At 45.3% G+C, this 25962-nt stretch overlaps 1 protein-coding gene across 1 annotated transcript in view; it reads left to right on the top strand.

Annotated features, from left to right (window-relative positions):
• Positions 1–25962, top strand: part of LOC127523040 (collagen alpha-1(XXV) chain-like) — a 187123-nt gene that overhangs the window by 9882 nt on the left and 151279 nt on the right. Inside the window, exon 2 of the mRNA XM_051913491.1 lies at positions 23821–23937. The gene's annotated coding sequence lies outside the window, so the exon portion shown is untranslated. The remainder of the gene's footprint in view (positions 1–23820; positions 23938–25962) is intronic.

Below are 25962 nucleotides of genomic sequence, written 5' to 3'. Positions count from 1 at the left end.
CTGCATACCTTTTCATAAAGTCCGAAACTGTTGCCTGTAAGCTTCCAGAACTAATTCATATGCCTTCAGAACCACATCTTGTACCTTAGTATAAACCTGACTGTCCTAGACACTAAGAGTGGAGTAGGCTTTTTGAGCTTTACCACAAAACACACACTGTAAAAGAAGTGTTCACTCACAATCATCCCACCCCACAAGATCTGCCAACCACTCAAACAGAGTATAGAAAGTATCTAAATGGTCCTCATCAAATTTTAGCATGAGGTTAAGAGCATGAGCAACATCAAAAGCTTTTGGAGCTGGACTAACTATCGGGCCTGCAAACTCCCAGCGTTGTACCCCAACTTACCTTCTCTAATCAGAGCAAACATTTGAGCTTCAATGTCATATTTATGCAAGTCAAATTCCTGACTTATTCTACTCTTTTTCACTTCTAAAGGCAACAATTGTTTCTGTTGTTCAAATGTAAGGGTAGAGCAGTACGAACAGAAACATTCTTTTCTCCTTGATCCTGATCTACAATAGCACTTAAAAGTTTTCTAATTACCAGATACCAGAATACCTAAATCAATAAATCAAAACTCTTTAACAACAAATCCCACTCCCTTCTTTAAACTTTTTTCTTTAGTGGTAAGGCTGATTTCAAACTTTTCTGCTACTTCCAATAACTGTTTTTTTTTTTTTTTTTTTTTTTTAGAAAGTTTATTAAAGCTCTCCTCAGTGGGATGTTCAAAAACTCATCTAATAACATAGTCATCTTAAAATGCACAATTACTAACCTCTAGAACAATTTATCTTTTTTTTCTTTCAAACTTCTCACATTTAGTGACGTTCCCCTCCTACCTAAACAACCTTAATACATATAAGGCAAAACAAGATTTCACTGCCCTTGTCAGTCTAACAAAAATGACAAACAAGAGTAAAACATTATATGTTTACCTCGATGCATTTCTATATCGCATTCCAAATGTAGGTTAAAGTTTATTAACTCACCTACCTCACTTTCCTCCCACGTCAAAAAAGCAGATGAGAGACTAACATTTTTGCGATAACAATTGACAAACGCAGTGACTATCCAAGTTACACATCGATCTGTCGAACATTCACCTGCAAACAGCTGAGCAGTGTGTGCCAATTGCTTTTAGCTGAAAGTAGCTAAAACTGGTCTCTAAATGTCGCTAGATATTGTCATACTGGCGAGTCCTCTGATCTATATTAATAGGCTTGTTCTATGTGATGCAGCGATGCACAGACCGATCGGCGACTGACTTGGAGCAGTGCATGCCGGGAAGAAATTTTGTCCGACTTGAGACAGCGCCGACGCCATGTGGACTGTGATGTATGGCATCAAAGTACCGCGAGAGCGTTTCGAGAGCAGCCGCTGGTTCATTCTGTGCAGCATCAGAGATCGTATTATTATAGTTAAATAAGAGGGTCTGTATCTCTTACCACTAGAGAAAGCGTATGGCTAACTTAATCAGCGTGCGGGCACCTCTCAGCCTATCTTGTCGCCGTTCAAACTCCTCCCTGCGTTCTGCCAATGCGTACCGCCCGTACCGCCAGTTAGCATTAGCTGTTTTTTTGCTAAAGGTTGCAGGCTTGCCTTCCAGTGGCTTTAGCAGCATCTCAAGAGCGGCTGCACAAGCTCTGATGACGACACAGCTGTTTGACGATTGGCCGGATTCACCGTACGACAATGATCACGTGTGTTTCGTGTTTATTCTAAAACCTTCAGTTCCACTAATGCTCACAAAATTTGTATTTTTACAACATTAAAGCTCTTTTCATGTATTCGCAATGTTATATTGTGTCATGTTTATCAAAATAAAACTAATAATAAATGTAGACCCCACTACATTGGTATTTAAATATGCTTATGTTGAACTTTGTTCTTGTACAAACAGACGTTGTAAGCAGTACATAAAGTACTGAAATGAAAATGTCTCTGAAACATCTGTGTATTAGTCAAATATTGCATTTATGTCACTTCAGCTGTGATAAAGTATGCCAGGGCAGCGAAAGCGTCAAGTCTTCATTTTCAGCTCCTCCCTGCCTGCACGTGGCTACTCTCGCCGATCAGTTGCATCCAGCCGCAGCCGATGTCGAACACACCTTATACGCTGCCCGGCCAAAAAAAAAAAAAAAAAAGTTTCCTATTTGGATTTTAATAGACAAATACTTAAGATCTATGAATGGATCATTATTACAGTGATTCTTATGGTTTCTAGCATGTTATATGTTGGCAACGTTCGTTTTAACCCTTAAAGATGGAGTGTGTAGCTTTTCATTTCTTAACCATGTAGGAAAGACACATCATGGGCATATTCCATATGACAATGTCAAGATTCACCAGGGTTAAAATTGTGAAAGAATGGTTCAGAGAGCATGAAGAATCATTTTCACACATGATTGGCACCTCTGAGTCCAGGACCTTAATTTCATTGAAAGGTCTTTGGGATGTGCTTGGAGTAGACTTTACAGAGTGCTCACCTCTTGCATTGTCAGTATAAGATCTTGACCAAAAATTTATGCACCGCTTGATGAAATAACATCACAACAATTATTTCCATCAGAGGTGCTTTATTTTTTGGTCAAGATCTTGTACTGACAATGCAAGAGGGTGAGCACTCTGTAAAGTCTCCTTCAGCACATCCCAAAACTTAAACTGAGGTTAAAGTCAGTGCGCAATTCATGTGGGAAAAATGATTCTTCATGCTCCCTCCCAACAATTCTTTCACAATTTGAGTCTGATGAATCTTGACATTGTCATCCTGGAATATGGGGGGGGGGGGCCATGATGCATCTGAATACATGGTTGTTTAAGAATAAAAAGCTACACACTCCATCTTTTAGGGTTAAAGAAACGTTGCCCAAACATATAAGATGACTAGAAAATAATAATCACTGGTAATAATTGTCACGGAGTCAGTTCCCACCACCTTCACGCAAAGATCATCGTCACCGGATCTCCACGCTCCGCCCACTCGTTCCCAATCACCAGAGTTCTAATCGACGACACCTGCACCTCATTACACCAGCACTATATAGACTATCACTTACCTCACCTCAGTGTCTGGTCTTGTTCACACTTACCTGGACTCCTTACCCCTTCTGATGTCTCTGTGTCTCCACTCCATCGGCAAGTCTTGTCTTTCTCCAGCGTGTAACCTGTTAAAGAGAAAGGACTCATTATCTGTTCAGCTAAGTGACTGTCATCAACGTGCTCATATCTGCAAACTACTTACCAGTGTTGTTCCTGTGTTCGTGCCTCTGTTTCTAAATAAACGAAGTGTTAACTGTGACCCTCTTGTTCCCGTCTGTTGTCTGACAGAAGACCAGACCTCATGCAGGGCTCCACGAACACAGGTGAGGATCGCACCACGGATCCGTTTGCCACGCTGGTGAATGCGGTGCGATCCTCCCTCACAACACCTCCCACGAGCACTTCACCAACAGTCACTCCGGACCTCATGCACGCCGTTCGCCTAGCATTACAACTCCCAGCACCCACTGCACCTACTTCGTCAGCTGCCTCTGCCAGTCCCATGGCCCGACCAGCGACATTCACCGGCAGGGCGGAGGACTGCAGCGGGTTTCTCTTACAATGCTCATTGTATCTGGAAGCTCAATCTCATCTCTTCACGACGGAACGTGCCAGGGTGGCGTTTATAATATCCCTCCTCTCCGGACGAGCATTACAATGGGCTCAACCCCTTTGGGAATCCGACGCTCCTGTAACCGCCACAATCCGCGATTTCTTCTATCATTTCTGAGAAGTGTTTGGACAAAATTCGGCTGACCTGTCCGTACACGACCAATTATTTAACTTACGTCAAGGAGAAGAAACTGTGAGTATGTATGCACTACGTTTCCGCACGCTGGCGGCTGCCAGCGGTTGGAATGAAACTGCACTGATTACAGCATTTCAACAAGGACTCACTCCTAAAGTAAAGGAATTAATGGTCGTGTACGATGACACTATGGGTCTTGAATGCCTTATACAGAAATCCATCAGAGTGGCTCATCGGATCTCAGCATGTTCAGTCTCTCCACCCGCTGTCAGTTCTCTGCCCATCTCACCATCTGTCGCCCCTCCAGCACCTGAACCGATGCAGGTAGACTCATTCCACCTCACCCGAGCGGAGCGTCAACGAAGAATTCAACAACGCCTGTGTCTTTATTGTGGGGGAGAAGGACATGTCATCGCAGTGTGTCCCATTCGACCACCACGCCCAGCGGTGAGTACAATCCAAGTCCCTACTCGTATTGCACCTCTTACAAGAACTAAAGTCATTCTGATGAATTCTCACATCTGTGATTCCTCATAGATTCTGGATCAGCAGGAAACTTCATCAGCACCCAAGTTCTACAAAAGCTCAATGTACACCGTAAACGCTGTCTGCAGAACCTTTAAATTCAGACCATTCAGGGCAAGCCGCTGGATCGTGGTCGCATCACTCACTTCTCCCCCACACTGACGCTCCGCATCGGTTGCCTGCACTCGGAGGACATAACATTCATGGTGCTGGAGGGATCTACTGCTGACATCATCCTGGGACGCCCATGGTTAACGCAACATCTCCCTCAAATTCAATGGAACACCGGGGAGATCCTGAAATGGGGTGATGATTGTTTCCATTCCTGCATGTCTCCTATCCAGAAATCTACCATGAAAGTTCAAGCTGATCCTTCCCACTCCAAGTATGTTCCTCTTATGTCAACTTCCATTGAAAGTCCAGAGACTAACGGTAACGTTGAAATTCCTCCAGAATACCGGGCGTTCCAGGATGTCTTCAGTAAACGACTGGCCACCTCATCGGCCATGGGACTGTGCCATCGACCTGCTACCTAGGGCTACTCTACCTAAGGGTAGAGTTTACCCATTGTCCATCCCAGAGCAAAAGGCCATGGAGGAGTACGTCAAGGAAGCCCTCAACCAACGATTCATCCATCCATCGACTTCCCCTGCCGCTTCAAGCTTCTTCTTCGTGGCCAAGAAGGATGGAGGCTTGAGGCCGTGCATTGACTACCGCCATCTGAACTCCCAAACCGTCAAGTTCAGCTATCCCCTTCCTCTGGTCCCCGCAGCCCTGGAACAGCTGCATGGAGCTCGCATCTTCTCCAAGCTGGACCTGAGGAGCGTGTACAACCTCATTCGCATCCGCCGGGGGGATGAGTTTGTAACACCATCTGGCCACTCTGAATACAGGGTTATGCCGTATGGCCTGTCCAACTCTCCCTCCGTGTTCCAAAGCTACATGAATGAGGTGTTCCGGGAGTTACTCCGGAAGTTTGTCATAGTCTACATCGATGACATCCTCATCTACTCCCGGAATAAGGCCGAACATCGAAAACACGTCTCCTAGGTCCTAGAGAAGCTCAGTGAACATCATCTCTACCTCAAGCTGGAGAAGCGCGAGTTCCATACCACCTCCGTTCACTTCCTTGGTTACATCATCGACTCACACGGCATCAAGATGGACCAGAGGAAGGTGGACACCATCCATAACTGGCCACTCCCGTCTACAGTCAAAGAGTTACAACGTTTCCTGGGTTTTAGCCAATTTCTACCGATGCTTCATTCACAACTAAAGTCTTCTCAGTGCACCCCTCACGTCACTACTCAAGAACCGGCCCAAGTCTCTGTCCTGGAACCCATCTGCCCGAGAAGCCGTCCATCAGCTCAAAGAAGCTTTCCAAACCACTCCGATCCTGGTCCATCCTAACCCTGAGCTCCCCTTCATCATGGAGGTTGATGCCTCATCCACCGGAGTCAGAGCGGTATTGTCCCAGCGGCAGGGTGAACCACCACGGCTCCATCCATGTGCCTTTTACTCTAAGAAGCTATCCTCGCGGAGCAGAACTACGACATCGGTAACAGGGAACTGCTCGCCATCAAGTTAGCCTTGGAGGAATGGAGACACTGGCTGGAGGGAGCGCTTCATCCATTTGAAGTCATCACAGACCACCGTAACCTAGAATACCTGCGGGAAGCCAGAATACTCAATCATCGTCTAGCTCGCTGGCCCTGTTCTTTACAAGATTCAACTTCACCGTCACCTATCGTCCTGGACATAAGAATGGTAAAGCTGATGCTCTCTCTCGCTTGTACCAACCTGATCCAGAAAGTATGGATCCAGAGCCCATCCTCCCTCCAGCCATGATCGTCAGTCCCATCCAATGGACCGTCAACCAGCAGATCTCCGAGGCTAACTCCGCCGACCCTGCTCCACCGGGGAGGTCCGTGAGGGGCGTCTCTACATTCCACCAACTCACCGTCAGCCCCTCATGGACTAAGCTCCACCTCTCCGGGCTCTGGACACCCAGTAGTTACGTACCCTCTTGCTCCTGCAGCAACACTACTGGTGGGCCGTCATTCCCCAGGACATCTCCGATATGTCAAGGGATGCTCAGTCTACCACAAAGACCTTGGACTCACCTGGGAATCGACTTCCAATGGCTTTAACTGCATCTTCGTCATCGTAGACCGATTCTCTAAAACCTGCAAACTCATTCCCTTAAAGGGACTACCTACAGCACTAGAGGCTGTGGAGGCTTTATTCAACCACGTGTCAGGAGATCGGGAGATACCTGCGGGGTATACTGCCACCGGAACCACGACAGCTGGAGGCCAGTTCCTGCCGTGGGCAGAATATGCCCTGAACTCCTCCGTCAGACCCACCACAGTGCTCCACCCCGTTCCAGTGTGTCCTGGGTTTCCAACCTCCACTCTTCCCATGGTATGGGTGAGCCCTCAGAGGTTCCAGCGTGTCAACCACTGGTTCCAGCAGAGCGAGAGAGTGTGGGACTCAGCTCATTGTACATCTCCAACCAGGCAGTTCGGAGGACACAAACAACAGGCTGATGCCAGAAGAGGCCCAACTCCACAGTACCAACCTGCCAGAAGGTATGGCTCTCAACCGGGACATCCGTCTCCCAACAGCCCTGTCGCAAGCTGAGTCCCCGTACATAGTCCTTCACCATCCAGAGGCCAGCTCCACGAGTCACCTACCGGCTCAACTTGCCCCCACAGTATCGTATCTCACCTTCATTCCATGTATCACTGTTAAAGCCTCACATTGAACCCTTGTCTCCTCCCTCCACAGATCTCGTTGACGATGCGGTACCTCCTCCTCCCAGATCGTCGAAGGCGAGAACATCTACCGGGTGCGGACGATCCTCGACTCTCAACGACGGGGTCCAGCACTGGAGTACCTAGTCGACTGGGAGGACTACGGCCCCGAGGAGCAGTCCTGGGTAAATCGGCATGACATCCTAGATCCATCTCTTCTCACACAGTTTCACCAAGACCATCCTGACTGTCCTGCTCCTCGGGTCGAGGTAGACCCCGTCGTCAGCATCCCATCCGTCGTCACGGAGTCAGTTTCACCACCTTTAGGCAAAGATCATCGTCACGGTTCTCATGCTCCGCCCACTCATTCCCAATCACCAGAGTTCTAATCGACGACACCTGCACCTCATTACACCAGCACTATTTAGACCAGGGGTCTCCAACCCTGCTCCTGGAGGGCTACCGCCCTGCAAATTTTAGCTCCAACCCGAATCAAACACACCTGAACCAGCTAATCAAGGTGTTCAGGGTTGCTTGATAATTACAGACAGGTGTGTTGGAGCAGGGTTGGAACTGAAATCTGCAGGACGGTAGCCCTCCAGGAGCAGGGTTGGAGATACCTGATTTAGACTCTCACTTACCTCACCTCAGTGACTGGTCTGTTCACACTTGCCTGGACTCCTTACCCTTCTGATGTCTCTGTGTCTCCACTCCATCGTCAAGTCTCGTCTTCCTCCAGCGTGTAACCTGTTGAAGAGAAAGGACTCGTTATCTGTTCAGCTAAGTGACTGTCATCAACGTGCTCATATCTGCAAACTACTTACCAGTGTTGTTCCTGTGTTTGTGCCTCTGTTTCAAAATAAACGAAGTGTTAACTGTGACCCCCTTGTTCCCGTCTGTTGTCTGACAATAATGATCCATCCATAGACTCTTAGTATTTGCTTATTAAAATCCAAACTGCAATTTTTTTTTTTTTTTTTTGGCCGGCAGTGTAAAAATATAGATCAGTGGGTGAGTCACAGAATCTAGATGAGGTTTGTCCAAAAAGTTGCTAGATTTGTCACTAGGCTTTTGAAAAAAAGTGTCAAAAGGGGTGGGGAAGTCGCTAAATCTAGCGACAAAATCATTAAATTGGCTGCACTGCAGCTGAGCTGCCGAAAACGCCAACAGGTGTTACTAATTCCCAACATGTCTTACAACACAAAACAAAATTCAAACAAACGTATAAATGTCTATCACGCGAAACAAGCAGACATAAAAGTCTCTTAATATGTGAACTACAAACATAGAGAGAAAAAATCATTAAAAAAAAGAAAGGACGAGCCCCCATTTTGTTTTACAGCCACTCATGACCACAACAATAAAGGGAGATCAAAACAAATATCAATAAATGAATAAAGTTTATTATATAATTCTAGGGTTTACACAGAATATAATATGCTGTTTTATGACATTTGAAAAGTCCAACAATGACGACAGATCCCGTTTGAGCTAGGTAACAAAGAGGCCAGCCGGAGATGATGTCACTCCCCGTTGCATGCCATGCATATAACAGGAACACATATATTACCAGTTCCTAATTTGGATCAGGTGTTTCTCATTTCTCCTGTCACCTACAAGACAACCAAAAGAAATCCAAAACAAAAAGAAAACAAAACAAACACGCCCACACACCATAACATTGGACCGATGATGATTTTGTTCCATTATTGGAACCCTTCTGTGGGTCCGGTGCCGGACTTGGTAGTGAGTGCATCCTTTCAGGCTGTAAGAGTATGGCAGGGCCCATTTACATTAAGGCCTCCACTCTTTGAAATTACAGGTTGAGCTTTGTAGTTCGCCTCACCATTGGCAAGAGCTGTTTTAAATTCAGTGACCTCAGCTCCCTATAAAAAGGAATAAAGGGGGCATTTATTCATAATATTATAGATTAGATTTTATATAAGGGCAATTTAACTAGGGCCCTGGAGCTCCCATTATTGGGGCAGGTTATTGTGACACCCTTACTATGTGCCTCCTCTCCTCTGAGAGTCGTTTTGTGAGGTTTTAATTTAGTGGGTAGCATTAAGATTATCACCTGTTGGGAGTGGCTTGGCCTCCTCTCATTTGGCGAGTCATTTTGAAACCAAGGCCGCCGCTCATCTGAGCTCCAGATATTTGATATTTCAAGTGTTCGGCCCCTGGGGCTGCCTTGTTAATCATTCTGTACTGAGTGAGTTGGCTTCCTCTCGTTTAGAGGGTCTTTCTAAAAAGCCGAAGCCACCGCTCTACTGAGCTCCAGATAAGGTCACGATTTCAAGTGTATGGCCCTCTTTAGGAATCCTTGATAAACCACCCTAGGCTGAGTGGTTTCCTCTCACTGAGAGAGTACAAGTCATTATTCTGAAGCCACCGCTTCACAGAGCTCCAGGTGGACAGTTCCCCTATAGTGAGTGAGTCGGCCTCTCACTTTCGGCCCCTGGCCATATTCCCTTAAAGGAACCCCTTCCCAGTTAATATGCTGGTTCCAAGCCCTGAGCGGCCTTTGACAAGTCATTTTTCTTTGACAAGCACTTTTTCATTGAGGCATATAGCTCGGGCAGTGGCAGGGAATACTGTTACTAACAGCCCAGTGTGTGACCAGAAGAGGGAGTAGTTCTGGGATTTCAGTTGTAACTGCCATTATTGTGCTTAGTCACAGCCATTTTTTGGCATGCACTCCCCTCAGCATGGTAGTGTGGATATTTAATTCCCCAAAGTGTCTCAGGATGCAGTGCGAGTTCCCTTTCGAAAGGGAACGTCTTGGGTTACGTCTGTAACGTCTGGTTCCCTAAGAACAGGGAACAAGACACTGCATCTCATAGCCGTGCATCTGGGCTGCCTGTTCAGTCCCTTCAGACGAAGAAGTGGATGACATGTTCTCTAGTGTAGTGATCAACAGGCAGACATGAGGGCAGACACCCCCATTACATCAATACTCCCCTCATCACCTCATCTGCCATGATAAAAAGCACAGTACTCCAAAACTCACACCTCCAAGAGAAGCAAACAAGGAAATAGATAGGCTAGCAGATAAGCCTGCAAAGACAATAACCCTGACCATTTGTGCAAGGGAAGAATGATGACATTAGCATGTCATTGAGCAGGTTAATCCATCACAATTTTCCCTATTGTTCACCCCAGTCCCTCAGTCCTACAACCAGTGTCAACTAACTTCCACTCACCAGACAGGTTTTGCCATGTGGCTTGAAGTCACAAAGGACACAAATGGACACACAGTGGACAGAATGGAGCAAAACTTCTCCATTTCTATTAACAGAACTCTATATTAATGAGTGCTGTTTGTGTACATGCAAAATATACAAACTTACCTATTAAGGTATACATTAATGCATAGGCAAAAGTTCAATATAACTCAATGATGCTTGGTCTTTATGTTTTCAGCACGATGCCTAGGTTAATCTGAGATTGTTTGGAAATTATGCATAGGAAAAACCTTAAGGACATTGTTCTAAACATGAACTTTAAGCTATTCAAATGAACCTCATGCAAGAGGGGGCCATCCATTGGCCACCTCTGACAGCATCAGCCAATCAAATTACTGGATTTGAAAGGTGCCAATTTGCATCTCCCTCCTTCTCGGACAGAGAAGGCTTGTCTCTGAGACAGAGAATGGTTCCAGTTTGTCGGTTGCTGCAGTTCCCGTTCCGGTTCCAGGCTCCAGTTCCTGTTTCAGTCCTGGTTCAAGGTGCCGGTCCCAAGATGTGCTAAGCTATGTCCAACTCCACAGAGTTGTGAAGTTGCTCTCTCTAGACTCTGAAGCTCTAAAGAGAGAAACAAGGAACTTAACCCCCACATGACCACCAGCCTCTCCCCCCCCCCCCCCCCCCCCCCCCCCCCCCCCCCCCCCCCCCCCCCCCCCCCCCCCCCCCCCCCCCCCCCCCCCCCCCCCCCCCCCCATATTCAAAATATCTTCTGCACCAACTTCAAAATCCTCTCATCAGAGATCCTCCAGATCTGGGTGTTCCAGACTGCCCGGATCTGCACTGACTTCAGAATCTAAAGATCCTTCCGTCTGTGTGTTCCAGAGAATAAAGATCGTCTGCACAGACATCAGAACCTTCAAGGCTTCTTCAAGGCTTCTTCAAGGCTTCTTCTGCGTGTTCTCTGTGCTTTAGGAGTTAAACGGTCAAGTACTTTGTGTTCAAGGCTGTGAAACGGATTCCAACTCCTTTCTTCCCACTGCAACGCTGCCCAGCTCAACAAGTGGAAGACGTCACCCTCAGATTCAGCACGACCAGGCAGACGTAAATATCACTTACCAAACCTCTTTCTAGAGACCTTGGCATTAGTGTATATTGTCAGTATATGATTATCTAATTTGCGTTAGATTCATAGCTGATATCAGTTAATAACAAATAATCTCTCGATTTATTTGTTGAATTTAGAATAAGGTTTACCTTATTTCTTCTAGAGAAACTACAGTTTATCTTTCCATAAGATTAACTTGTAACTGCCATAGTGACATCCTAGTCCAAATCACTACTGTCACGAATGTGGCTCTCGCGCCTCCTCCTCCGCACCACCGGAGGGAGCCGTCACCTGAATATTGACTGGTTTACATTCGGACTACGTTTCCCATAGGCCCTCATTCCTGGGACTGATTGCGCACACACCTGCACCTCATTACACTCACGCTATTTAAGACACACACACACCCTTTGCGAAGTCTTGATTTGCCCCGGTGATCACTACTGAGCGTTTTCTTGTGGATTGTATTTCTGTTGCCGTTGGACTGTTTATTGGACTGTGTTTGTTTGCCGCCTGCCCTGATCCTTGCCTGTTATTTGGACTGTGTTTGTTTGCCGCCTGCCCTGACCCTTGCCTGTGACTCTACTGTGTTGTCTGCCGCCTGCCTCGACCATTGCCTGCCCCTGTTTATGTCTCTGCCTTTGCCCCTGTCTGCTTTGGTGTTTATCTTAATAAAGCTGCAAATGGATCCTCATTCTGCCGACCCGTCATTACAGAAGACTTCGCCTAACAGCGATCCAGCAGCGATCATGCAAATTTCCTCCGAGCTGTCTGCCCAAGCCAACCAGCTCGTGGTTCACCAACATCAATTGAATCAATTGACTTCCCTTACCGAGGAGCTGGTGAAAACTCTGCAGGGCCTTCGATTCAACGCCCCCGAGGTTGCCACGCCACCGCCTGCGGCCTCCGTCAGTCAAGCCTTCACTGCCGCTCCCGCCGTGAATCCACGCCTCGCACTCCCGGAGAAGTTCGACGGCAACCCCGCTAAATGTAAGGGATTTCTTCTCCAATGCTCTCTCTTTGTCAACCAGCAGCCATCTCTCTATCCCACTGAATCCAGTCGAATCTCCTTTGTATGCTCCCTGTTGACCGGTCGAGCGCTGGATTGGGCCACGGCGGTGTGGCGAGAGGATGGTTCCGTGTTTCCCACCTTCTCGGCCTTCCTACGAAGCTTCAAGGAAGTGTTCGAACATCCTGAGGGAGGCAAGAGCGCTGGGGACCTACTGCTGTCGCTGAGTCAAGGTAAAACCACGGCCGCAGATTATGCTTTAAATTTCCGAACCCTCGCCGCACAGACAAAACTGGGTGGAGGACACGCTGAGACGGCTGTTTCGAAAGGGGCTGTCTCTGGAACTGCAAGCCGAGCTCGCATGCCGCGACGAGGGAAGATCGCTCAACGAATTCATCGACCTCGCTATACACATTGACAGTCTTCTCCGCTCTCGACGCCCTGATCAGCTGTCCACTCAGACCACGCCTCCCTCGGAACCCATGCAGCTCGGATTCACTCCGCTTCGCCCAGAGGAACGCGAGAGGAGACGACAACTTCATCTGTGCCTCTACTGCGGGCAAGCTGGTCACATCAAAATCAACTGCCCCATTCGACCCACTCCGTCTAACCCTAAAGCGGTGAGTTCTCCACCTCCCACCGCTTATTCCTCTAACTGCCTCAAAATTCCCATACAAATAACTCTGAATGATCTACGCATAACCACGCACGCACTTTTGGACTCTGGTGCTGCGGGTAACTTCATGTCTGATACATTCATCAACGAACACAACATCACATTAACAGACTGTAACTCCCCATTGACAGTGGAGGCGCTAGATGGGAGACCCGTCGGTGGTGGAAGAGTGGCGCACATCACTGCCGAACTGACCCTACAGGTGGGAGCCCTTCACCACGAGCTCATCCAATTCTACGTCATCCACTCACCCAACAACCCAGTCATCCTTGGTCTCCCGTGGCTCAGAACCCACAACCCGCTAATCTCCTGGAAGGAGGGCCAGATCGTACAGTGGGACGCCGCTTGTCACAATCGCTGCCTGAAACGGATCACTCCCTTACCTGTGCAGACCGTCACTGTTCACGAGTCCGACACCACTGAGCCCGACATACCTGCTGAGTATGCTGATCTAGCAATCGCGTTCAGCAAAAGCAGGTCCACCGAACTACCACCTCACCGCTCCAGTGACTGTGCCATAGACCTCCTACCTGGTACGACACCCCCCAAGGGCAGAATATTTCCCCTGTCACAGCCTGAGTCTGCCGCCATGAAAGCATTCATCGAGGAGGAGCTGGCCAAAGGATTTATTCGACCTTCTACCTTCTACCCGGCGGCATCCGGCTTCTTCTTCGTTAAGAAAAAGGACGGCAGTCTTCGGCCCTGCATCGACTATCGAGGTCTGAACGATATCGCAGTGAAGTTTCGCTATCCTTTGCCATTGGTCCCCGCAGCCCTGGAGCAGTTGAGACAGGCCAGGTACTTTACCAAGCTGGATCTCCAGTGTGCGTACAATCTGATTCGCATCCGTGAGGGGGATGAATGGAAGACGGCCTTCTCCACCACCACCGGCCATTATGAGACCCTCGTTATGCCCTTCGGCCTGGCCAACAGTCCCTCCGTCTTTCAGTCTTTCATCAATGACGTCTTCCGGGACATGCTCAATCGTTGGGTCATCGTCTACATTGACGACATACTCATCTACTCCAAGACCCTCGAGGAACACGTCCAACATGTCCGGTCCGTACTGCAGCGGCTCATTCAACACAAACTGTATGCCAAAGCCGAAAAATGTGAATTCCACCGCACCTCCACCTCATTCCTGGGATACGTCATCAGTCAAGAGGGAGTGGCGATGGACGACAACAAGGTGAGGGCGGTGCTTGAGTGGCCTCAACCACGCACATTAAAGGAACTACAGCGGTTTCTGCGGTTCGCCAACTTCTACAGGCGGTTCATACGGAACTTCAGTGGCATCGCTGCTCCGTTAACGTCCATGACCAAACGACAGTCCACACGTCTTTCCTGGTCCCACGAGGCGGTGCACGCCTTTCAAGAACTAAAGGAACGATTCACCACAGCACCCATTCTGTGCCACCCAGACCCAGAACTCCCCTTCATAGTCGAGGTCGACGCCTCCAACACAGGCATTGGGGCCATACTCTCACAGCGTCAAGGTAATCCTGCGAAGATGTTCCCTTGTGCATTCTACTCCAGGAAATTGTCAGCGGCAGAGCGCAATTACGATGTAGGCAATCGGGAGCTCTTGGCGATGAAGGCGGCGTTGGAGGAGTGGCGCCACTGGCTGGAGGGAGCACAACACCCGTTCACCATACTAACCGACCACAATACCCTGGAATACCTCTGGTCTGCCTAAACGTCTAAACCCCCCGACAAGCTAGGTGGGCCATGTTCTTCACCCGGTTTCAATTCACGGTAACCTACAGACCCGGGTCAAAGAACGTCAAGGCAGACGCCCTATCTCGTCAGACGGAGGAGAGGGAACGATCAGAGAACGAAGAAAACATAATCCCAGTCAAACTGCTACTCGCTCCGGTTCAGTGGGACGTCATGACCGAAATCACCCAAGCGAATGAACATACAGCACCACCACCAAACTGCCCACCGGATCGCACCTTCGTACCTGCACACCTCCGCGACAAAGTGTTACACCACGTTCACGATCTCCCCAGCTCTGGCCACCCTGGTATCACAGCCACACTACACCTACTGCAGAACCGGTTCTGGTGGGACTCCATGGTACTAGACACCACCCAATTCATCAACCAGTGCTCAGCTTGCCAAACCTCTAAAGCATCTCATCAAGCCCCAGCGGGCCTGTTGCAACCACTGCCCATTCCCCAACGTCCGTGGTCCCATATTGCCGTGGACTTTGTCACTGACCTCCCTGAGTCCCGTGGTCACACCACCATCCTCACTGTAATTGACCGGTTCTCCAAAGCATGCCGTCTCATACCACTCCCCAAGCTACCCACCGCATTGGAAACCGCCGAAATCTTATGCAACTACGTGTTCCGATTCTATGGTCTTCCAGAGGACATTGTATCTGACAGGGGCCCACAGTTTACATCCCGGGTATGGACAGCTTTCTTCAAACACTTAAATGTCAATATCAGCCTCACCTCCGGGTACCACCCCGAGTCCAGTGGACAAACTGAACGCCTGAACCAAGAACTCACCAGGTTCCTTCGCACGTACTGTCAGCAGAACCAGTCAGAGTGGAGCCGCTATCTGCTGTGGGCCGAATACGCCCAGAACTCGCTACAAAAACCTGCCACTGGCATCACGCCCTTCCAATGCGTCCTGGGTTTCCAGCCTCCACTCTTCCCCTGGTCCGGGGAACCATCCAACCTGCCCGCCGTAACCGAGTGGATGCAACGCAGCGAGGAGACCTGGGACCTGGCCCACCATCACCTCCAACGAGCTGTAAGACGACAGGAGCTACAGGCCAATCGACGTCGTCGTCCCAATCCCAATTACACCGTGGGGCAGTGGGTCTGGCTGTCGACCAGGGACCTGCATCTAAGACTTCCATGCAAAAAGCTCAGTCCCAGGTTTGTAGGGCCTTTTCAAATTATTAAGCAAATCACTCCTGTGTCATTTCGTTTGAAACTACCTGCTAATTACCGTGTTTCTCCCACTTTCCATGTGTCGTTGCTGAAACCCTCTGGTGGTCCGAGAGGAGAGGCGGAGGGAGCCGAGGCCCGCAACCCCCCACCCTTGACGATCGAAGGCGAGGAGGCCTATCAGGTTCGAGAACTGCTCGATTCCAGGCGCCGGGGTAGGAGACTACAGTACCTAGTCGACTGGGCGGGGTACGGCCCGGAGGAGCGATCCTGGGTCAATTCGGATGATATCCTGGACCCGTCACTCATAGTGGAATTTCATCGGACGCATCCGGAGAGACCGGCCCCTCGACCACGCGGTAGACCCCGCCCGCTTCCTCGCGTCTGGAGCCGCTCGCAGGGGGGGGGGCTCTGTCACGAATGTGGCTCTCGCGCCTCCTCCTCCGCACCACCGGAGGGAGCCGTCACCTGAATATTGACTGGTTTACATTCGGACTACGTTTCCCATAGGCCCTCATTCCTGGGACTGATTGCGCACACACCTGCACCTCATTACACTCACGCTATTTAAGACACACACACATACACACCCTTTGCGAAGTCTTGATTTGCCCCGGTGATCACTACTGAGCGTTTTCTTGTGGATTGTATTTCTGTTGCCGTTGGACTGTTTATTGGACTGTGTTTGTTTGCCGCCTGCCCTGATCCTTGCCTGTTATTTGGACTGTGTTTGTTTGCCGCCTGCCCTGATCCTTGCCTGTGACTCTACTGTGTTTGTCTGCCGCCTGCCTCGACCATTGCCTGCCCCTGTTTATGTCTCTGCCTTTGCCCCTGTCTGCTTTGGTGTTTATCTTAATAAAGCTGCAAATGGATCCTCATTCTGCCGACCCGTCATTACAACTACACTAGGCACCACTTTATATACTTTCTGGTCGCACTGGTATGACGTCATAGGCTGTTGCCGGCAAATAGGATTTCCGTGATTTTACAGTTTACAGCCTCAGATACCAGTCATGTGGAGGCGTTCCCCAAAGTGTCTCAGGACGCAGTGTCTCATTCCCTTGTTCTCAGGGAACCAGGGTTACAGTTGTAATCCGAGACATTCTCTCTGCTTGCTTCTCGACTACTGGTGCTTCCGTCAGCATAAGTTTGGTATCGTTGTAAAGCACAGCATTCCAAGTTTGTTAACATTCATAGCGAATTCTCAATGGCATGAGTTTGAACCAATGAAATGTGATTTTCAAACTCATGCTGATGTAAACAAAACAATCTTACTCACGCTGACTGACAGATCCAAAGCGTGTGATCCTGATATACACAGAATTACAGTATTTCAAAAAATTTGTCTTGGCGAGTATTCACGCAAACATTATCTGTTAACGTTTGGTTAACTGTTGGGGAGAAACCTCTGATGTGTAACATTATATTAGATCTGTTTGATACAGTAGGTCTTAATATATAGGCTGTCTGTTTCATTAATGTTAATCAAACAATTGTGTAATCATGGAAAAAAAAAGTTTAATATATATATATATATATATTTTTTTTTTTTTTTTTTTTTTCTTGTAGATATGGGTTTTGGCTTGTTTGTGCCAAATTTGGTGGTATTTCCAGGGATTTTAAAGTATGGTTGGTTATTATTTTTGTGATTTTGTTTTGGAATCTTCAGAACACTTGGTAACACTTTACAATACGGGTGCACTAATATGCATTGGTTCATGCTTAACTAATGTACGCAGTTTTATGTTTTTACACGTGTACATACTTATTATTCAAACAAGATATGGATGGAACAAAAGTTTGCAAAATACACCAGAATACACCAATGTACAGTATCTCACAGAAGTAAGTACACCCCTCACATTTTTGTAAATATTTTATTATATCTTTTCATGTGACAACACTGAAAAAATGACACTTTGCTACAATGTAAAGTAGTGAGTGTACAGCTTGTATAAGTGTAAATTTGCTGTCCCCTCAAAATAACTCAACACACAGCCATTAATGTCTAAACCGCTGGCCACAAAAGTGAGCACACCCCTAAGTGAAAATGTCAAAATTGGGCCCAAAGTGTCAATATTTTGTGTGGCCACCATTATTTTCCAGCACTGCCTTAACCCTCTTGGGCATGGAGTTCACCAGAGCTTCACAGGTTGCCACTGGAGTCCTCTTCCACTCCTCCATGACGACATCACAGAGCTGATGCATGTTAGAGACCTTGTGCTCCTCCACCTTCCGTTTGAGGATGCCCCACAGATGCTCAATAGGGTTTAGGTCTGGAGACGTGCATGACCAGTCCATCATCTTTACCCTCAGCTTCTTTAGCAAGGCAGTGGTCGTCTTGGAGGTGTGTTTGGGGTCATTATCATGTTGGAATACTGCCCAGCGGCCCAGTCTCCGAAGGGAGGGGATCATGCTCTGTTGGCATTCATGGTTCCCTCAATGAACTGTAGCTCCCCAGTGCCAGTAGCACTCATGCAGCCCCAGACCATGACACTCCCACCACCATGCTTGACTGTAGGCAAGCCACACTTGTCTTTGTACTCCTCACCTGGTTGCCGCCACACACGCTTGACACCATCTGAACCAAATAAGTTTATCTTGGTCTCATCAGACCACAGGACATGGTTCCTTAGTCTGCTTGTCTTCAGCAAACTGTTTGCAGGCTTTCTTGTGCATCATCTTTAGAAGAGGCTTGCTTCTGGGACAACGGCCATGCAGACCAATTTGATGCAGTGTGCAGCGTATCGTCTTCACTGACAGGCTGACCCCCCCCCACCCCTTCAACCTCTGCAGCAATGCTGGCAGCACTCATACATCTATTTCCCAAACACAACCTCTGGATATGACGCTGAGCACGTGCATTCAACTTCTTTGGTCGACCATGGCGAGGCCTGTTCTGAGTGGAACCTGTCCTGTTAAACCGCTGTATAGTCTTTGCCACCGTGCTGCAGCTCAGTTTCAGGGTCTTGGCAATCTTCTTATAGCCTATGCCATCTTTATGTACAGCAACAATTCTTTTTTTCAGATCCTCAGAGAGTTCTTTGCCATGAGGTGCCATGTTGAACTTCCAGTGACCAGTATGAGAGAGTGAGAGCGATAACACTAAATTTAACACACCTGCTCCCCATTCACACCTGAGACCTTGTAACACTAATGAGTCACATGACACCGGGGAGAGAAAATGGCTAATTGGGCCCAATTTGGACATTTTTACTTAGGGGTGTACTCACTTTTGTGGCCAGCGGTTTAGACATTAATGGCTGTGTGTTGAGTTATTTTGAGGGGACAGCAAATTTACATTGTTATACAAGCTGTACACTCACTACTTTACATTGTAGCAAAGCATCATTTCTTCAGTGTTGTCACATGAAAAAATATAATAAAATATTTACAAAAATGTGAGGGGTGTACTCACTTCTGTGAGATACTGTGTACTAAGTTTGATTTTATTTCATTGTGCAACTCACATACTGTAAATAACAACATGCAAATACCATCTTAGATAAAAGGTTTACACACCTTACAAGGTCTCATTTGTTAGCATTATAGTTAATGCATTATGTAATACGAACTAACAATGAACAATATATTTGTGTGATACCCAGGAACTTATGTGTACTTACACTGAAAATACACAAAAACTGACCACTTAAAATAAAGTGAGGAACCTGTCTTCATACCCAAGAACTAATGTGTACTTACACTGAAAATACACAAAAACTGACCACTTAAAATAAAGTGTGAAACCTGTGTTGACACCCAGGAACTAATGTGTACTTACACTGAAAATACACAAAATTGTATTACATGAAGAATAAAATTACGGTATTCTTATTTAAACTCGCTAATAATGCAGGTCCATGCAAATAAAAACAACATGTGCAGTTAAGAATCTTTTTTTTTTTTACTGAAAAATTTCAGGTGAACAGGAACAATTTGAAAATGTTTGAAAATTTTACAACACAACAAAATTTGGCTACTGTAATTTTGTGAAAAATTGGCAAAAAAAAAAAAAAAAAAAAAAAAAAAAAAGGGTGTTCAGGTCACACAAGATTTCACTTATCTTTGAACAGGTTTTTTTATATATATTTTAATAAAGGAAACCATTAAATAAAAGGCATAAAATACCCCAAACAATCAAATTAAACCAGAAATAAACATTAGGCTTTAGCGAAACAACACATGTTCCACACTTTATTTTAAGTGGTCAGTTTTTGTGTATTTTCAGTGTAAGTACACATTAGTTCCTGGGTATCGGCCACAGGTTCCTCACTTTATTTTAAGTGGACAGTTTTTGTGTATTTTCAGTGTAAGTACACATTAGTTCCTGGGTATCAACACATGTTCCAGACCCTTTCTGGTAACACTTTACAATAAGGTTTCATTTGTTAACTGCTTGGTATTTGTACGTTGTCTTTTACAGTATGCGAGTTGCACAATAAAATAAAATCAAACTTAGTGAATCCTGGGGAGCCATAATGTGCTAAATGAGACGACTGAATATACATTGGTGTATTCTGGTGTATTTTGCAAAGATTTGTTCCATCCATAGCTTGACTATGAAATAGTTTGAATAATAAGTATCCACCCTCATACTCATATTTAAGCACATTGCGATAGGCATGGACAATAATGGTTTACACGTGTAAAAACAAACTGCAGAGTAGTTACAATTGTAGTTACAATATTGCAATTATGGTGTGTACTTACAAAAGTGTACTTACAAATGTAAGTGCACTACTGTAACTACGGATAGATCATGCAGGTACTTTAAATGTAAGTACAATGTAAATACTTGTAGGTACAGAGTTAGTACATTGTATCAAATGCTTAATTTGCCATGTAAGTACGTAGTTGTTAAGGCCACTTAATATAAAGTGGGACCACTTCCACTTTTAGTTAATCAAATATGTTTTTAAGGAATTAATACATTATGAGACATTTAATTAATAACAATTCATATATTACTTAATCTATTAATCATATAGAAACTTTATTAGTTGCTGATGCAGTAATCATTAATTAATGGTTTAGTTCTTCATGAATCATACATTAAAACATGATTATCTGTGCATCAGTTAAGCATGAATTAATGCATATTAGTGCACCTGCATTGTAAAGTGTTACCAAAAACTTTAACTCGATTTTTCTCAAAATTGACTTTGCTGACACTATCGACTTCAAACAGGTCTAGCTCATTCATTTTTTTTTTTTTTTTTTTTGTATTTTTTTTGTAGGATTCCAACAAATCATATATCATTTGAATGTTTTTTTTTTTTTAATAGAGAATATGAGAATAACAATAACTCAAGTTTGAAAATTTGCTCATTGCGACTCATTTCGCCAGCACAGGTCACATTTGTTTTACATTCTTCTGCTTTTATCTCAGTCCTCAGCTGGACTAGTGACGAACTATTAAAATGAATTACATTAGTGTTTGCTAGTGAAAGAAAGTCTAAACGAAGATATTGTGACAAAATCATTCATTATTTAAGAGAATTATTTATATATATATATATATATATATATATATATATATATACTGCTCAAAAAAATTAAAGGAACACTTTGAAAACACATCAGATCTCAATGGGGAAAAATATCATGCTGGATATCTATACTGATATGGACTGGGTAATGTGTTAGGAATGAAAGGATGCCACATCGTTTGATGGATAATGAAAATTATCAACCTACAGAGGACTGAATTCAAATACACCCTGAAAATCAAAGTGAAAAAAAATGATGCAGCAGGCTAGTCCATTTTGCTAAAATTTCATTGGATTTAGGTCACGTGAGCATGGGGGCCATTCAATGGTATCGATTCCTTCATCCTCCAGGAACTGTCTGCATACTCTCACCACATGAGGCTGGGCATTGTCGTGCACCAGGTGGAACCCAGGACCCACTGCACCAGTGTAGGGTCTGACAATGGGTCCAAGGATTTCATCCCGATACCTAATGGCAGTCAGGGTGCCATTGTCTAGTCTGTAGAGGTCTGTGTGTCCCTTCATGGATATGCCTCCCCAGACCATCACTGCCCCACCACCAAACTGGTCATGCTAAATGATGTTACAGGCAGCATAATGTTCTCTGCGGCTTCTCCAGACCCTTTCACATCTGTCACATGCTCAGGGTGAACCTGCTCTCATCTGTGAAAAGCACAGGACGCCAGTGGCGGACCTGCCAATTCTGGTGTTCAATGGCAAATGCCAATCGAGCTCCACAGTGCCGGGCAGTAAGCACAGGGCCCACTAGAGGACGCCGGGCCCTCAGGCCACCCTCATGAAGTCTGTTTCTGATTGTTTGGTCAGAGACATTTACACCAGTGGCCTGCTGGAGGTCATTTTGTAGGGCTCTGGCAGTACTCATCCTGTTCCTCCTTGCACAAAGGAGCAGATAGCGGTCCTGCTGATGGTTTAAGGACCTTCTACGGCCCTGTCCAGCTGTCCTAGAGTAACTGCCTGTCTTCTGGAATCTCCTCCATGCTCTTGAGACTGTGCTGGGAGACACAGAAAACCTTCTGGCGATGGCACGTATTGATGAGTTGGACTGCCTGTGCAACCTCTGTAGGGTCCAGGTATCACCTCATGCTACCAGTAGTGAAACTGACCCTAGCCAAATGCAAAACTAGTGAAAAACAGTCAGAAATGATGAGTAGGGAAAAAAATGTCAGTGGCCACCTGTAAAACCATTCCTGTTTTGGGGGTCGTCTCATTATTGCCCATCTAGTGCACCTTTCAGTTCACATTTCTAAACATTCATTTTGCCATTAATTGTAATAATCCAGTGAGATTTTTGTATACACAAGGAGTTGGACAACAGCCAGTGCTCCACACTGAGATCTGATCTCACCATCATCAAATCCGTCTGTGATTACATGAAGAAACAGATGAAACAGAGACAAACTAAATCCAGAAGAACTATGTCCGTGTCTTTCAAGACGCTTGAAGAAACCGACCTGCAAAGCTACCTGAAAAACGATGCACAAGTGTACCTGGACAAAAACTGTTTTAAACACAAATGATGGTCACACCAAATATTGATTTGAGTTGGTTAATAGAAGTTAATTGATAAATAAAATCTATTTATGACAGTATTTTTGAAAGCATCCTCACTTTACAGCATTTTTACACAAGTGCCTGAAACTTCTCACAGTACTGTAGCTTTGCAGGTCGGTTTCTTCAAGCGTCTTGGAGACACGACCACAGTTCACAGTTCTTCTCAGTTTCATCTGTTTCTTCATGTAATCACAGATGGATTTCTTACTACATGTTAAATAAACCTACTGTACCTGCAAAACAGTTTATTTTACGTAGTTGTCCTACTGTTTGTGATTTTAATAAGAAAAATAAAATTAAATTAAAATAGCTATATCAGTGTTGTTAAATAAAAGGTAACACTTTATTTTAGGGTCTTTTAATTAGTTGCTTATTAGCATGCATATTACTAGAATATTGGCTGTTTATTAGTACTTATTAAACACATATTAATGCCTTATTCTACATGACCTTATTCTACATTCTTAATCCTACCCAATACCTAAACTTAACAACTAATTTATTAACTATTAATAAGCAGTAAATTAGGAGTTTATTGAGAGAAAATTCATAGTTAATAGTGAATACATGTTCCCTATACTAAAGTGTTACCAAATAAAATTTTTCATACCATGAAATAAGATTTTGGTCAAATTGCCCACCCCTACTGTGAGATAAGAGAAGTTCCTCCAGGTTCTCTTTGATAGCTTATCATTGACCTTTCAATCTATTTCTCCCTCTCACTGTATACAAACAACTTTAATATAAATTTTATTCATTGACTTATAATAAAGTTTGACGTATATACATTATTACTTCCACAGGGTGATCAGGGTCAAGCAGGGCCCCCAGGACCTCCTGGGCCTCCAGGCCCCCCAGGCCCCAGGGGACCTCCAGGAGACACAGGCAAAGATGGTCCTCGGGGAATTCCAGGGCTCCCAGTAAGTATCTCTAAACTCAAATCCTATCAAAATGTTAGTAGCTGGAGGTTTAGCATGATAATGCAGTGACACACATGGCTCTGCAAACAATGGATCCTTGAAGGATCATGCTTAAAACTTCAATAGGATATCAATAGAGAATGAGAAGGTTGCGTCACAGCGTTTTCACTCGCGTTGCATTTCGGGAAGGCGTCGCCATATTAGCAGGATACGCTATCCGTTGCCATGGTTACTTTGACAGTGAGACCGAGAGAAATAGCGTGATATTTGTTTGCATTTTTGCGATACGCCGCAGTTTCTTGGAAAGAAATGGATAATGAGGAAGCGAAAGGAAAGGGGCTGTATCAGGAGAGACTAAATAACACCGCCAAGCGTCGCCAAGGGACATTCTAAAACACTTAACGTGGCTTAATGTACTAAGATAGTGATATTAACAGACCAAACTCACTAAACATCATACTAGTAAAGTATACTATGTAGGCCAACAAAAAAATCAGATGAGTCCTGAATGATCTCAACGCGTTTAATAACGTTAAGCCTTTTCCTCCCATAGAAAACCGTTATAAGAAAACGCTTAATATGGCTTAATGTACTAAGAAAGACTGTGAAATTAACAGACCAAAGTAAGAAAACATCATAGGGCCTACTAATAAAGTATACTATGTAATACTGTGTACAGAAAAACAGTTGAGCCCATAATGTGAACGCAACGTGTTTAAATTCACGAGCGTTTTCCTCAGAAAACTGTTATAAAGAAAACGTTTAACGTCGCTTAATGTAGCCTATAAGTGATATTAAAAGATCAAATTCGGCACAAACCAATTTTTCCTGTATATTATGCTTTATTAGTATAGTGTTTACTAAGTTTGGTCTTTTAATGGCACTGTCTTTTTCTTTATGGGAGGAAAACACGTGTAATTAAATGTGTTGCGTTCATATTCTGGGCTCATCTGGTTTTCTGTCCGTAGTAGGCTATGCTGTATTATACTTATGGTGTTTACTAAGTTTGGTTCGTTAATAACACTGTCTTAGTAAACAGGTGATGCTTCAGGGTCTTTCGTCAATTCTGTAGCTGGCAGGTCGTACGGGTCGATGCTGTTAATGTCAAGCATTTTCTCTAAATGACGCTGCTTGGCGGTGTTATTTAGTCTCCCCCAATAGAGCCCCTTTCCTTTCACTTTCTCCTTCTGCATTTCTTTCCAAAAAACTGCACTGTATCGCAAAATGTATTTATTAAATTAATCTGCTCTCTCTCTCTGTTGCTCTTTATCTCGGGCTTGCTGTCGAAGTTACCATAGCAACGGATAGCGTATCCTGCTAATATGGCGGCGCCTTCCCGAAATGCAACGCGGAGTGAAAACATCGTGACATAACTCCTCATTCTCTATAGATAGATTTAGATATATATCAATAGATATCCATCACTAACATAACCTTTTTTATATGTGAAATGCTATCCAGTGACAATAGTGTTTCAATCAGGGCTCTGAACCGGTTCAAGGAACGAAAACGAAAACCGGAAAAGAACGAAATTTTGACCGGAACGTAACCGGAAACGGAAACGAAATCAAATTTAATCGTTCTGAACAGAAACGCTAATCTGAAATGGCCATTAACCGGTTAATAATGTTATTTTATCGTTCTGTTTAATATTTTGATTTGGCAGTCAACCAATCACGAATTTACATAGTACAGCCTATGCAAATTTGACGCTGACTATCCAAAGTGTGTGAAATGCCCGCGCTCAGGCTCTACAGTGTGTGAAATGCCCGCGCTGACGCGCTCAGGCTCAGCTGTCAAGTCATCATAGGTTAGGTAAGTCACAGTGGCAATGCCCTGGCATTAGTTTTTCCGATGATATATGTCACCAACCGTCAAGCATTAAGCCTACATTTAAGTGAAAATGAATGTCAAGTAGTTGTGCCTTTTGAAACCAGCGAAATCACGCACCTGCAGCGCTTCTGTGAACGGAGACAACAGAATAAAACTATAGGCCTACATAACACATATAAAATAAAAGGGAAT

This window comes from Ctenopharyngodon idella, chromosome 11, assembly GCF_019924925.1.
Source record: "Ctenopharyngodon idella isolate HZGC_01 chromosome 11, HZGC01, whole genome shotgun sequence".
Lineage (NCBI taxonomy): Eukaryota > Metazoa > Chordata > Actinopteri > Cypriniformes > Xenocyprididae > Ctenopharyngodon > Ctenopharyngodon idella.
The sequence above is the reverse complement of the archived record's forward strand: the minus strand, read 5'-3'. Positions and strand labels throughout refer to the sequence as shown.